This window comes from Triticum aestivum, chromosome 2B (genome assembly GCF_018294505.1).
Source record: "Triticum aestivum cultivar Chinese Spring chromosome 2B, IWGSC CS RefSeq v2.1, whole genome shotgun sequence".
Lineage (NCBI taxonomy): Eukaryota > Viridiplantae > Streptophyta > Magnoliopsida > Poales > Poaceae > Triticum > Triticum aestivum.
In genome coordinates this window covers 645,585,854-645,601,598 of record NC_057798.1, presented here as the reverse complement: position 1 = coordinate 645,601,598, position 15,745 = coordinate 645,585,854, and the positions used below count along the sequence as shown (strand labels likewise).

The 15,745-nt window shown below is 48.3% G+C and overlaps 1 pseudogene; it reads left to right on the top strand.

The window, feature by feature from the left end:
- Positions 1-10,676: 10,676 nt before the first annotated feature.
- Positions 10,677-15,745, top strand: part of LOC123039359 (ent-kaur-16-ene synthase, chloroplastic-like) — a 163,857-nt pseudogene continuing 158,788 nt past the window's right edge.

Below are 15,745 nucleotides of genomic sequence, written 5' to 3'. Positions count from 1 at the left end.
AGGAAAGGGGGGCCCCTCCCAATTCGGATTGGGCTTGGGGGGGGGGCTCCCCTTCCCTTGCTCCTTTCCCCTCCTTTCCACTAAGGCCCATTAAGGCCAATATACCTCCCGGGGGGTTCCGATAACCTCCCGGATCTCCGGTATTGTCCCAATCTCACCGGAAACCTTTCCGGTGTCCAAATATAGTCGTCCAATATATCGATCTTCATGTCTCAACCATTTCAAGACTCCTCGTCATGTCCGTGATCATATCCGGGACGCCGAACAACCTTCAGTACATCAAAACATATAAATTCATAATGTAACTGTCATCTTACTTTAAGCATGCGGACCCTACAGGTTCGAGAACTATGTAGACATGAACGAGACACGTCTCCGGTCAATAACCAATAGCGGAACCTAGATGCTCATATTGGCTCCTACATATTCTACGAAGATCTTTATCGGTCAAACCACATAACAACATATGTTGTTCCCTTTGTCATCGGTATGTTACTTGCCCGAGATTCAATCGTCGGTATCTCAATACCTAGTTCAATCTCATTACCGGCAAGTCTCTTTACTAGTTACGTAATGCATCATTTCATAACTAACTCATTAGCTACATTGCTTGCAAGGCTTATAGTGATGTGCATTACCGAGAGGGCCTAGAGATACCTCTCCGACAATCGGAGTGACAAATCCTAATCTCAAAATACGTCAACTCAACAAGTACCTTTGGAGACACCTGTAGACACCTTTATAATCACCCAGTTACGTTGTGACGTTTGGTAGCACACAAAGTGTTCGTCCGGTAAGCGGGAGTTACATAATCTCATAGTCATAGGAACATGTATAAGTCATGAAGAAAGCAACAACAACATACTAAACGATCAAGTGCTAAGCTAACAGAATGGGTCAAGTCAATCACATCATTCTCCTAATGATGTGATCCCGTTAATCAAATGACAACTCATGTCTATGGTTAGGAAACTTAACCATCTTTGATTAACGAGCTAGTCAAGTAGAGGCATACTAGTGACACTATGTTTGTCTATGTATTCACACATGTATTATGTTTCCGGGTAATACAATTCTAGCATGAATAATAAACATTTATCATGATATGAGGAAATAAATAATAACTTTATTATTGCCTCCAGGGCATATTTCCTTCACGCGCTGGTTCTTGTTGTCGGGTCCCCTTTTTTGTCTTGTGCGGTTTTTTCTGTGCCCGTTACCGTCGCGCCCGGCCGGCTCTGAGTTTTGTTTCGTTTGAATATCGGGTAGTGTACCTTTCCTCTTTCATTTTGTCCTCTCTATTTTCGATAAGGCTGAGGGGGAGCTCGAGCGGCGGGGAAGGAGGCGGTTTCTCCCCGTCCATGGCGATTTCGCGACCTTCCCCCACCGGAGCTTGATTTCTCTCTCCTTCCTCTTCGCTCCCCGGTGTCGCGTTGGTTGTTCCTCTCTCTCTCTCTCTCTGTTGCGCACTTGTGCTGCCCTGCTCTTGTTCGTTCCATATCTAGGTCAGTTCATGCTGACCTCTCATGCATCTGGTGCAGCCGCTGGTTGGTATGATTGCTAGTGCTTCTGATTGTTGTGGTTCGCCTTTTGTCTGTGTAGTTGCATCGTGCGGGTGCTCATGTTCCTGTAGGTGAGAGGGCGGCTTATGGTTATTGTGGTTCCCCTTTTGTCTGTTTAGATGCAGCGTGTGGTTTTCTGTAGATGTTCGTGTAGGTGCTCATATTCCTGTAGGTGAGAGGGCGATCTGTAGGTGCTCAAGTACCTGTAGCTGCTCATGTTCCTGTAGGTGAGCGGGACTCATGTTCCTGTAGGTGAGCGCGATTCTGTTGATGTAGCATGCGGGATGCCATAGGTGTACTGGTAGATGCCTAGCTCTTTTACTACTCATGTTGCGATGCTCCCTCATGCCCTTATGCTCATGCCCTTATGCTAGCTGCTCATGTCAAGCTCTTTGTGTATTCCAATGAATTCGGCTCCTGATTTGTTGTTGCGAGGTGTAGTTCCCCTTTGTTCCATGTTTGTTTTACTTCTGGCAGGAATGAATTTTAAGTTTAATTTTAGTGTAATTTTGGCTCAGACCTTTTCAGTGTTGTCAATTGTTTTATCAGACCTTTTCAGTGTTGTAGTGAAAATTGGCCTAGTCTTACAGGGGTAATTTCTTCTAGGGGTGATTTTTTTATTGTAATTACAGTGTAATTTTCCTAGATTATCATTGTAACTTTATGTCAGTTTTACTGTGTAATTTGTCCCATTCCGACGGTATTTTTGTCCCAGATTCCAGTGTAATTCCAGTGTAATTTTACCCATTAATTCCAGTGCAATTCCAGTGTAATTACAGTGTAATTCCAATGTAATTTTACCCATTAATTCCACTGCAATTCCAGTGTAATTACAGTATAATTCCTGTGTAATTTTACCCATTAATTCTAGTGCAATTTTATCTATGTATTACAGTGTAATTTGCCCCAGTCTCACTGTGTAATTTGAGTGGATTTTGCAGTGTTATTTGATTGTAAGTACAATGTACTTTTCAGTGCAATTTACCCATTTAATTCCAGTGTAATTTTAGTGGATTTTTACAGTGTAATTTGATTGTAGTTTTAGTGTAATTGTGGTTTCATAAAAATTATTGAATTCCAGTGTGGTTTCCGTTTACAGGTTTAAATGGGTAGGCTACGGAAAGTGTCTCATCAGGATGTTCCATTAGTATCATCTTTAGATAGTGCAGGTTCAGTGGGTGAAGCTTTTGGGCCTAATGATTTTGCAGAAGATGGTTCTTGTCCTATGTCTCCGGTAGTTACTTATTTCTGTTTCTCTTCTTTATTGTTTATTTCTTTATTTTTTAGCTTTGATTTAGTTTTTTTGGTCTGTTTTATTTTTTGTTTGTTTGCAGGATCTATCTCGAGACGAAGGATGGTTCGACAAGGCTCTTTTGAAGTTCTATCTCAATCAAGTATGTTCAATTTTCTCTTTTATGTTCTTTCTTTCTTTTGTTAATTTGGCTTTTTCTGTTGGGTGACATTTGTGTTTTTTGTCATTTCAGAAAGTAAAATGCTTAAAAAGTAAACTATCATCTACTTGGAGGAATGTGGTTAGTTCCTAGAATTGGATCTGTAGTTGTGTTGTTTATGCGTTAGTTGTGTATTTTTATTGAGGTACTATAGTGATCTAAATGTATTAATGTTTTCTGCATTGTGTATTTTCTTAGTTTTACTAGTTTTCGGTTCTATGATATGTTTTTCATTTCTGTCTCTCTTTTTGTTGTTTTGTAGAGGCAGAAACGATCTACTGATTTCCCCAATTGTGTCACTTTCACTAGATATTCTAGGAAGTTTTTCTCTGGTGTTGTTGTTGGAATGTCTCCTAGGTATCAGAATGTCATCCAGACATATGGCACGGGTTGTCTCTTAAACTTTGTTAGGACTGAGGTTCCCCTTAGGCTAGTGAAGTGGATTGCTAGTAGGTTTGACGTCCCTTCATCTAAATTCCAGTTCAAAAGGAAATTTATCCCAATGACCAAGTATGATATCCATGATATCCTTGACCTCCCAGTAGATGGTGAGCCACTTGTGTGTGATCACGAGTCTGGTCGTGATTTTATCCTATCTCACTTCAATGTTTCCAATATTCCTCATGTCTCTTTCTTCGCCAACAAGCTTAAATCCACCGAAGTTGAGTTGTCTAATGAAGACATTTTCATTTGCTTCATGATTGTTGCGTTGTCCTCATTCCTTCCCAACTCTAGCCTCAGTCCTAGCCCAAAGTACCTTCATATTTTTAGGGATTGTTCTTCTGTGTGTAACTATGATCTGTCCAGATTTGTATATGAGTGGTTGTTGAGCAGCATCAAAAAGTTCAAGGATTCCACTAAAGTTGCTTCTAAAAGATCAGTGACGTTTGCTGGTTGTCAACATTCTTTTGATGTAAGTCTTGTTTTTGTTCTTTACTTTTATTTTAAATTTTTTATGTTATTGCCTTTAATCTCTTTCTTGTATGGTTGTTTATAGGTTTGTTACCTTGACCAACTTAATTTCGGTCTCCATTCTGTCCCTGATATCAAGCCCCGGATTCTAGCATGGAGAGGTCACAAAGTTAAGCAATTTTCAGAGCTTGATAGAAACAATAGCCGCTCTTATGGCAAGAGGCCTCTAAAGCGGTTGTGTCCTCCAGTTAATCCGCAGGTTTGTTATTTTTGTTCTTTTGGTTTAAATTTATAATTATTTTTTGCTTGTTTATGCTTTCAGTATGTTCTCATGTTAAATTTCTCCTCGTTTCTAGCGGTCTATTGAGAAATCTTCAGCAAGCAAGGATGGTGATGTTCCCCCTTGTAGTGACATGCTTTTTGAAATGAATGCGCATAAATCCTTAGGTACTCGTTTTGGGTTTGAGGTTAGTGTAGTTTTGGATTTGTACTTTCTGCTCTTTTTCCCCTTGTTGCTTGGTTGTTCAATTGTGTTGTTTTACTGAACTTTTTTCAGGCTGCTCAAGTAGTTATAGACCTTGTTTAATCTAGGAACAAGCCCAAGCTGTTTGTATAATGGTCACAGTCCCTTGTAATTGATGTTCTAGAATGCTTATCACTCTCTACTCTAAATTCCAAGTCGGTCCCGACATCTAAAGTTTCTTCAAGTGAGGGTCATTCTCTAAACAAGTTCTCTTTTGGTTAGTTCCTTCTTGAAGTTCTTTCCTGTTTGTTGTTATTTTCTGATTTTCGTATTCTTGCTTGTATGATCTTTTTTTTGTTCTTGGGCATGTTGTTTCTTTGTCCTTTTTGCAGGCGCCAAGTCTGTCTCTATTCAATCTTTCATTGCTGAGAGGAAGTGTGAGACTGTTGTTGTGAAATTATCTCCTCATGTGAGCAGCAAATCCTCAATTTGAATGAAGCTTCTCCTATTGTTCCTGGTGTTGTTAGTGTTGGGGGTTTTCACAACCCAGTAGTTTTATCTAGTTCATCTCCAGCTCCTAAAGTATGTGATGAGGTATTATACTCTGTGTATTTAGTGTTTCTTTTTTGTCTTATATTCACTTGATGCATTTAGTACATTTATCGTTTTTTGGTTTTGTTTTGTAGGGCATGGTAAATGAGGCAAATGCTGAAGCTGCAATTCCAGTGGCGAATTTATCTTCTACAAAAATTCCTTCTCATTCTTTTGGTTTGAGCTTTTCTTTTCTCTTATTCAAATTCTTGTCTTCTTCATTTTCCTTTTTATTTGTGTCTTGTTTATTTTTTTCTTCACCCGTTCTTGTATCTTCTCTTTTTGTAGGTTTATCCCCTTCAACGACGCAGTGCACAATTCCTGATGTTGGCTCTTCTTTGAAGCCCTCAGGCCTTTGTGTGTTTATTTATTTTCTTGGTATTGTTTTGAAACATTTTATGTAACTCACCCTCTTGTTTTATGTTTTGTGTAGCTGGTCTTATTAAGAAATGCGAACCCAAGGTCGATGATAATGGTTTTCAAAGACCCACTTTTGCTCAGTTAAATCACACTCTTGGTGTTCAATGCTATGTCGATGTTTCCAATGGTGATCCCAATGATAAAGAGGTTGATAATTCTTCTGGAGGACTGTCACCTCTGGTTCCTATACGCTTGTGTTTCCATACCACGGTTAGCATCTCCCATTGTACTCCCATTGTACTCCTTTTTTTGGAACATTACTAGTGATTTTGTTTGTTTCTATTTTTGTTTAGCTAGGTGATGTTGAATGCTCTCAGTATGTTGTTGAAAGATTTATTAATTCGCTGGATCCCCGAAATGATGAGGTAATTTTTCCTGAATTTTATTTATTTTCTTTGTCTTTTCAGTAGCTGGTTTTGATTTTATTCTGATTTTTGGATTGTTTTTTTTTGTGTTTTCAAGATTGCATTGAAATGTCGTCTTTGCCTAATTCTTAAGTTTCCAAGTAAACTCCTCAAGCCACCATACTAATGAGGTATGTTGTCAATCTTCTATCAAGGTTATTCTCTAATATCTTTGCTTTGTGTTTTTTGTATTTTTTCTTTTTGGTTTCTGATTTCTTGTTTCTTAGGTCTTGTATAATGTACTGATTCTCTAATGCTTCTTGCATGTTTAATGATTGTAGGGTAAAGAGCTACAAGACGACATTGGAATTTTAGGCACTTCTAGTTTTGCTGCTAGGTGTCAACGTCTTTCAAGATCTAATGATATTGCGTACAACAAGCTCAAGAACTTCACAACACCTCAATCAACTAGTTGTCATCCTAAGAAGCAACAAGTATTTTCATCTTCTCTTCTTTGTCCCTTGTTCTTCTCTATTTTTTAAATGTCTTCATCCTTCAAGTTGTTGTGCTTATTCTTTCTTTCTTTTGTTGTTTTTATGTTCTTAGGCTATTTCTAGCCCAGAAGTAGAGATCTTGTCATCCGGGAGTGCCCCTACACCTCCTTCAGCTGCTCCTATTCCTAAAGCTCATGCACAATCTTCCATTGTTCCTAGTGGTTCATCTCGCGGTCATGTACCTCGCAGGATGGTTGTTCCTGGTAGATATACCTCAGATCCATATGTTGCTCGGGGTAATAAGTTTCCCGTTTCTAATCAAGAAAGGCGTCACCAACTTGCAATGGTGCAAATAGGAACGCATGAAACTTGGTGCAAGTATGTTCTTTTGCTCTTGTGTTTTTTTAGTTGTGAGCTCCATGTACGCTGATGTTTTGGTCTTTTTTTATTGTTTGGGTTTTGTGGCACCCCGGCTCAGAGCAACCGGTTTACCTTGCATTGCCAGCCCAGAGATCAAGTCTTCTGGCAACACACAACAACATGGTACAGAAACAATCGCTTTATTGATGCTAGCGGAAACATAAGTCTGAGATTACATCGAGTTGAGAGGCCAAGCGACACACATGGTGCAACTGAACAATATGTACATTATTTAATGAACATGAAGGTGCCTCGATCACATAAACTACGTGGCAGCGGAACGACGACGAAGTGGAACTCCATAGCACAGGGACATCGACGTGGACATGATCTAGACGCGGGAAGCTCTCCGGTCCAATACGACTTGCCTGAAATCTCGCATGACACGCCAGGTCAGTACATTGAACGTACTTGCAAGCTCACAACAATCATAAGCATAATGACAAACAATATCATGACAATTATTCAGGTTAATGCAATGCAAGTAATGCTACTGATGCGGTGAAACCAACTTGTGCACCGAGTCCCTCAGACTCGCTTACCAGACGGGTTGCCTTGTAACCGAACGGTGATCATACCCCAATCACAACTGAAGCCAAACACTCACGATCATCTCATGATCCCACAAATCATCACAAAACTAGTGCCAACAATAAATCTTTAGTATGCAAGATTACTTATAAATGTTGATCCATGGTGTGACCTACTACCGAGTGGTGTCCGTAACCGAGGACGCGACTATCGATAGTTTGAATACACTCTGCAAAGGTAGCGCACTTTACCCACACCACGGAATCCTTGGCCTCGGCATCCCATTCGGGTGGACCAACAGTATTCCGACAAAATCCTTCCCTTGCTATGACACTCTCCCGACCACTCCGACCAACTCCCTCTCAGGGCTAAGTCATGGGTGGCCCCGTGCCTACCAAAGGCATCAACGGCCACCGTCGTGGAAAAAGGGTGCCAAACAGGGACAAGGTACCATAAAAACAAATGGGCACACAAGGTTATGTCTTCTTACCAGGCCAGGGTACTGCACGCCCATAACCTTTCCTCGTTGGAGGCACCGGCGAGAGGCACGACAAAGGACCGAATCAAGACCTCCCCATAAAGGTAAATGTGGTCGCACTGAGGAAAACCCGATTCAGTGGCACCATGACTTGATCAATGTTATGTTCAAGTTGGATTATTATCAGGTTTAACTTGAAAAATAAAATAACCCCAAGTCATACGATGCCATGATGATGCAACTAATCGACATGCAAAGCATACAACTCACATGAATGGATCAACCTCATCAAAACTGATTTTCTTGCACTACTCATCATCAAACCTTACTCATTCTACCTCACTGGCTATTATCATGCATCATTTTGATTAGCTCATATTTTATATGAAAGTCCAATTATAAAAAAACTACCATTATACATCAAAGCATTTTCACAAAGTTAAAACTTTATTCTACTTGACCAAACAAGTTCATGCATTCAACCAGTAACTTAAGCAAGCATTCCAAGCATCACAAAATAACTAGCATTAACCCATATTTTATTTAACTAATTTAAATGCATGAAAAATAGCTCATATTCAAGTATGAAAATCATAGATATTGAAATGACACCATCCAAATGTTGGTGTGTGTCGGGGAAACTGATCCACGAACACCTATGGGACCGGCGGACCGAGCCCCTTTCGGTTCGGTGGGGGGGCGGAGATCGCACGAAGAGTGGATCAAGGCGAAGCACACGAGCAGTTTACCCAGCTTCGGAGCTCTCCGGAGAGATAACACTCCTACTGCTGCTTGTCTGATTGTATTGTGTTCTTGCTCGGGAGCGCCGAATGCTACCAGACCGAGCGTGAGTGTTCTTCTGGCTTCGAAATGAGCCGAACCTTCCGAACCTCCTCTACGTTGCACGTGGGCCTCCTTTTATATGCTAAAGGGGTCACCGACAGGTGGCAACGTAGATAAGGGTAAAAACATAAAAAGGAGTTGCGGTTGGTATACCTACTTGCACAGTGTATCCTACCTAACCCTGACGGCAGGGGACAAGGGCATTAAATGCCTGTCTGTGTCGCCCAAACAGTGCAAAAAGGGACCGTCAGGGACGCCACCGCTCGCCACGATGGCGGTCTTGTCAGCGCCGCATGCCACCGTGCACCGCTGTCTGCACAGCCTCCCGCCACACACGCCTGGAAAAGCCCCAGGGCGACACGTTGGTGGATGCGCTGGAGTGTGGGTACAGGGTGGTTACTTGCTGCGGCAAGCGCCTTGCCGCGGTTGCTGTCTTGTCGCGCCCGGAAGCTTGTCGCTCACTAGGCCTTGCCGGGACGCGTGGCGCGTCGCGGCAAGTTCCTTGAGATGCCTTGGTTGGCCTTCCCGGCAAGCTCCTCTTGCCGGGGTCTTGTCTCTTGGCTCGAATACTTTGTTCTTGAATGGCTCCAAAGGAGCCACGGAGGATCTTGGCGGTCGCCCGGCAAGCCTTGCCGCGGGGTGCTGCAACTGCCCATGCATAAGTTCGGGATACTAGGGTACCCCTACTCTAGTACACCGACAGGAGCCCCCGGGCCTGGGCCACACACGGTGCCGAGCGCTGTTGGGCCAGGCCCAAAATAGGGCACGGGCACGTGCGGCCTGGGTTACGCCGAATCTTGCTCCGTATCCACCGCGCCCTCCCCAACGGCACGCGTCGAATGCGGCGTCGTGGGAGAGATCATGGGTGGTTTCTTTATTCGGAAGGGCGAAACGTCCGCCCCCTCCCTCCTTATAAGCAGGGGAAACAGGGGCAGTTCGTCCTCCTCGCCGGTTACTGCTCCAATCTTCAGAAATCACCGCTGCTCCCCCTTCTTCCGAAAGTCGAAAGAGAGCAGCGCTCCGCCCCCCATCGCCACCAGCGCCACCAATGCCGCCGATCTCCCCCGCCACCTCCGCCATGGCTCCGAAAGCCGACAAGGGGAAGGGCGTGAAGTCAGCCGAGGCGCAGCGGCTCGTGGCGCTGCGAAAGGAGCGGGCGATCTTCCCCCCTCAGCTCGACGCGAAGGAGCTGAGGGAATACTACTACCTCTTCTGGTCGACGGAGACGCGAGCGCATCCGCGCACGAGGGTACTCTCAGCCGCTGCTTCGAGACTGGCTCCAAACGGGTACCCATTCTTCGCGCTGTTCTTCTACTATGGGCTCTGCCCGCCCTTCTCCGAATTCTTCTGCGATATCATGAACACCTACGGGTTCCGTCTCCTTGATTTCACCCCCAATGCCGTTCTGACCATGGTAGTTTTCGCACATCTATGCGAAAACTTTGTCGGAGTCCACCCCAATGTCGCCCTCTTCCGCCACTTCTTTATCCCCCGAGTCGAGAGAGGAGAGCCCCTTGCCGGCGGAATCGCCTGGATCTCAAGGGTCAGCAAGAAGGAAGCCTATCTAGAGGGAGAGCTCCGCAACAAGTGGGAGGAGTGGAGAGCAGATTGGTGCTGGATCGTCGAGGAGAACCCGCAGCCATTCACCGCCCGGCGCCAAACCCCGATAGTACGCGGCAACGATTGGAGCAACGTGGCCCCGGAGGATGACAGGCTGAAGATTGCCGTCACCCGAATCTTGCGCCTTAGGCTTGCCAGGCTCACCGTAGGCGCCGTTGGCGCAGATTTCCTTCGCCATCGCATCGTCCCCCTTCAGGAGAGAGGGAGACCCGCCTGGGAGTTCCAGAACTCGGCGGATATCATGAGGCTGCGCCCAGGCCTCAATTTCAACTTCACTGTCTTGGAGCTCGACGCGATGCTTCTGGAGCTGTTCAAGCGCGATCCCCAACACCCGTTCATGCTGCCGAGGAGCGTCGTTTCGCTGTGCAACAATTCCTCGCTCGACCGCATCCGCGCAATGATGCCGCTGTGCGACTCGCATGGAATCGTCCCCACTTGGCAAGAGCCCGCAGACGACGTCGTGCAGGAGTTCTTCGACAGCCTGGTAGAAGTGCCGGTCCGCCCCGACGAACAGAAGAGCCTCACCCGCGACACCACCGACGCGGAGATGCAGCGCATCGCCTCTAGGCTGGAGGAGGCAGCGGCAGCAGCTGCCGCGGGCGTGTTTGGTTTCACCTTGGAGGAGGCAGAGGCAGCAAACCTTGCCGAGCGAGAAGAGCTTGTCGGTGAGGAGGAACTTGTCGGACCTGAATCCGAGTCGAGCGAGCCCGCCGAGGGCGTGAATGACCCGTTGCAGATCGGCTCCTCCTCCTCCCCACCTTCAGCCAGCTCACCACAAGCGGAGCCCCCGGCTCCACCAAGAAGGCGTCTCCGCAGGGCCGGGGACGTGGCGGGGCGACAGATGAGTCAACAGCCTTCGTAGTGCACGACGCGCTCGACCGCGGCAAGCACTATTGCCGCGGGAGCACCTTACGCCGCTGCGGCAACTGGAGCGGGGCCTTCCCGATCCATCGCCACTGCTCCTGCCAATCGGACAAGGGAGCCTTCTCCTCCGCCTCGTCGCACTGGAGGCGAGCCGGACTTCGATCTCTCCGCGCTCAGCTCCGACGAGGAAGAAGAAGAGTAAGTTTATTTATTGTACTTGTAATTCTTCACTTCTTGAGGTGTGTCTTGTATCTGATTTGCTTCATTCCGGATCCGTTCCTTTTCAGGACTCTGGCCTAGAGAGCGGCAAAGAGAGCCAAGGTCCCGGTGATTGTCATCGAGGATGAACCCACCGCGGCAACAGGGGACGCGCCTGCGACCACCTTGCCGGACCTAGGCAACTCTTCCCCAAAGCAGCCCTCAGCGCAGCCCCCAGCGTAAGTGTATGGTTTACTTCATGCTGTCAAGCGCGCATGGGTGTTCTTCTTTTGCTGATATCTGTCTGTTGGTTTGTGTAGGAGCAGAGCAGCCTCATCAGGAGGGCCCGGAGGCCGCTCCCGAAGTGCCATCTGCTTCGACTACACCGCCGAGGGAGGATTCCCCGGCAAGGGAGCGTTCTCCGGCAAGGGGCGGTTTTCCGGCAAGGGACAGCGCCAGTGATCCTCCAGTGGTTGAGACCATGACTGTGGATCCTAGCACAGGTAACCCTTTTGCCTGAAAACTCCCCTTGGGTTCTTCTTCTTCTGATTTTCTTCTTGAGCATTTACTTGACTTTTCTCCCTTCTTCGGTCGTCAGATCCACCTGCCACGAATCCAATGGAAACAGAGGCCACCGGCGAGGAGGAAGCGAGTGGCAACAATGACGACGCCGCCGCCACCGAAGAAGGGGCCGGTGCTGATGATCCCGCCGGCGAAGAGGCCGCCAAGGCTGCCGCCGCAGAAGCAGGCGAGGAATCCGACGATCACACTGACGGCCCCGAGGCCGCAGGAGCGCCAGGCGCTGCACCGACCGCCGATCCCTCTGCCGCTGCTGTGGCGCCAGGCTCCGAAGAGCCCCAGCCCGGCGCCTACTTGAAGGCCGGCGATGGCGTCTTCATCAAGCTCCCCTGGGCGTCGAGCTCCAGGGTGCCGGTCGAAGGGGAGACTTTTGACGAAGAGGTGCCCGCCTCCGCTGGGCTGGCGCTGGTCGACGCGCCAAGCAGCAGCAGCGACGAGCCTGAGGAGGAGCGGCTGCTGCAGAAGCTGCTGTCTCTTTACCGCGCCCGCCAAACCAAGCTGGCGTCTCGAGAGGCACTTGTCGCGAAGGCGGGAGTGGACATTGAGAAGCGTGCAGAGGAGCTCCGGGGTCTCAGGCAGGAGGCTCTCTGGTCTCTGGCGGAGAAGCGAGAGCAACTTCTCAAGGAGCGGAAAGCCTTCCTCCTCGAGAAGGCTGAAGTTGAAGAGAAGCAATGGCTTGTCACCGAGAATCTATTCGCGCAAGAAGGAGAGTTGGCGCAGCGCAAGGTGAACCTTGACAGCCACGAGGATGAGCTTGTCGCGCAGGAGCAAGCAATTGGCGGGGCACTCAAGGAGGCAAAGGATGCTGCCGCAGCCGCCGAGGCCGCCAAGAAGGAGCTGGAGACAAAGGTGGCGCAGCTGGAAGCAGATCTCAGGGCGAGCGGCGAGGAGCTTGCCGTGCTCAAGCGTGAGCGTGAGAAGGATGCTGCCGCTCATGGTGAGCTGCAGGGTCTTCTCGCTGAGAGGAGCAAGGAGCTCAGCACCGCCAAGGATTCCAATGCAGATCTCGAGTTGAAGCTGGCCACTTTGACTCAGACGCTGGACGGCGCCAGGGAGCGGGAGGTGGCCTTGTCGGAGAAGATCAAGGCCGACGAGGCGCTGCTGACGAATGCTGCTGCCGCCCATGACGCTTTTAGGGAGACTGTGGAGCATTGGACTGAGGGTCTTGTGGATGCTGCCGCAACCATCGACGGGGAGTTGGCGCAGCTGGGGATGGAGGATTTTGGGTTTCCCTCCGACGAGCATCTCCAACCCAGCGCCAAGCTCAGCCTATTCTTCAAAGGCGTGGCGACGGCTCTCCAACGACTCCGGGAAAAGATCCCAAAGCAGCTGGCCGACGAGTCGCGCAGGATCTGCGCGGGGGCTCTCCAGAAGGTGCTGATGAAGGTGGCCTTCCGCAAACCAGGCCTCAACTTCACCAACGTCCTCAAGTCCTTGCCGCCGGATGCTGACGTGGAAGCGCTCAAGGCCCTTGTCGCACCCATTGTGGACAAGGTGAGCGGGATCAAGAGGGTTGAGGGCGATCGCGTAGACTAGGCCGCCCGTTTTCTCTTTCTCTTTGTCGCTGTTGGTTATGTCACGAGAACATCTATTAGAGCTGTGACAAGCTATCTTGTAATATAACTCTATTTTGGGTAGAGATTGCTATGTTATTTCCTTTACTTGATCCCTTCCTTTGTATGTTTTTGCCCTACGCTTTTAGGGAACTTGCCGGCGCAGGCACCTTAGCCGCGAGCGCTGAGTGCGGAACATCAGCAGCCTGCTGGCGGTGCTGCTTCCGACAAGAAACCTTGTCGCAACTAGTCGCAGCTCACTTAAATTGTTGAGCGGACTCGAAACAAAGTAAGGGCGCAACTAGCTACGAGTTGGTTCCTCCGCGCACGGGTTTTCCATACAAAGTATGGTCGTTCGAGGAGAATAACTTCAAAATTTAAAAACTGATCGCTCAAACTTTGGCAACTTAGCTTTTCTGTCGTTTGCTTCCCGGCAAGGCAAAACTTCCTCGAGCGACGCTTGGTCCATGCCATTATCTTCTCCTTTCCCCCCGGCAAACTTGTGTGCGAGGGAACCTTCCTTTTTGAGAAAAAGAAAGAAGAGAAAATAAAGATATGGAGCCTTATGGCTCGTTATTGCTTACCGGGGGTAAGTGCTGCACAAAGTGTCAGATAATGCATGCAAATATAAAGTAGAAAGCATGAAATTGACAAGATGTGCAGAGCACATGAGCTTTACTTATGCACGGGGTCTGCGCCCGGCTTTGTACAAAGGATTACATGCAACATCGGCAAGACTTGTACAAAAGGTGGTTGCCGGAACGGGTTCCGGCAACCGCGCCCTACGGGTAAAACTTATGAAGATGCTCAATGTTCCAGGAGTTGCTCACCGGAATGCCATCTTCGGTTTCAAGGCGGACAGCGCCAGGCCTAGTGATTCGTTTCACCCGGTAAGGGCATTCCCACTTCGGCGTCAACTTGTTAGAATTCTTGGTGGACTGAACGCGCCGAAGAACAAGGTCGCCTTCCTCGAAACTTCTGGCATTAACTTTGCGGCTATGGTAGCGGCGCAAAGCTTGCTGGTATCGAGCAGCTCGTACAGCAGCCTGAAGACGGTCTTCCTCAAGGAGCCGCGCGTCATCTTGTCGCAGCTGCTCTTGCTCGAGCTCATCATAAGCAAGCACTCGAGGTGACCCGTATACGAGTTCCGTGGGGAGAACTGCCTCTACTCCATAGACTAGAGCGAAAGGTGTCTGGCCAGTGGCTCGATTTGGTGTCATTCTGATCGACCAAAGAACCACCGACAGCTCCTCAATCCAGTTCTTTCCGCACTTGCGCAGCCTATTGAAAGTCCTGGTCTTGAGCCCACGCAGCACTTCAGCATTCGCCCTCTCTGCTTGACCGTTGCTTCTCGGATGAGCAACAGAAGAGAAGCAGACCTTGGTGCCAAGATCTTGGACGTACTGCATGAAGGTGTGGCTCGTGAATTGCGTGCCATTGTCGGTGATGATCCTGTTAGGGATCCCGAAGCGGCAAACAATTGACCTGAAGAACTTGACTGCTGACTGTGCTGTCACCTTCCTCACTAGTTCCACTTCCGGCCACTTTGTGAACTTGTCGATTGCAACATACAAGTACTCAAAGCCCCCGACAGCTCGGGGAAAGGGGCCGAGGATGTCGAGCCCCCAGACCGAAAATGGCCAGGATAAAGGGATCGTCTGGAGAGCTTGAGCTGGCTGGTGTATCTGCTTGGAATGGAACTGGCACGCTTCACACTTGGTTACTTGTGCAGTTGCATCCTGGAGGGCTGTCGGCCAAAAGAAACCTTGCCGGAACGCTTTGCCGGCAAGTGCTCTTACGCCAATGTGGTGACCACATATGCCTCCATGTATCTCTGCCAACAGCTTTTGTCCTTCTTCCCGGTGAATACACTTCAATTTCATGCCGTTGAGTCTTCTTCTGTACAGTGTGTTGTCAACAAACTGGTACATACTTGACTGCCGGGCTACTCTTTCCGCTTCTTCTTGCTCTTCGGGAAGTTCTCCTGTCTGAAGGAAACGGACAATCTGCTGTGCCCTTGTTGGAGCTTGCGGCTCGACAACAAGGACTAAAGGCATAGCTGCTACTGCGGAAACATCCGCTTCTACGGCGAGAACCTGCGGCTCAGCCGGAGCTTGATGTTCCCCGGCAAGCTTGCCGGAGCAAAACTTGTCGGGAGCGTCTGCTTCAACGGAACAAACCCTAAGGCTTGCCGGAGCAGACTGCTCCTCAGCGTCCTTGGTGTTGATCTTGGGGACCTTCTTGGCGGCGGCTTTGGGGAGCTCTGCCGGAAAGTAGTCACCAGAAATCAACTTCCTCTTCTTACTCTGTCCAGTTGATGGTGTTACGGACGGTTGAGTTAGCTTGAGCACGAAGATGCCTGGTTCCACAGGTAACTTTAGTGCGGCGCACTTCGACAGGCCATCGACAATGTCATTCTGAG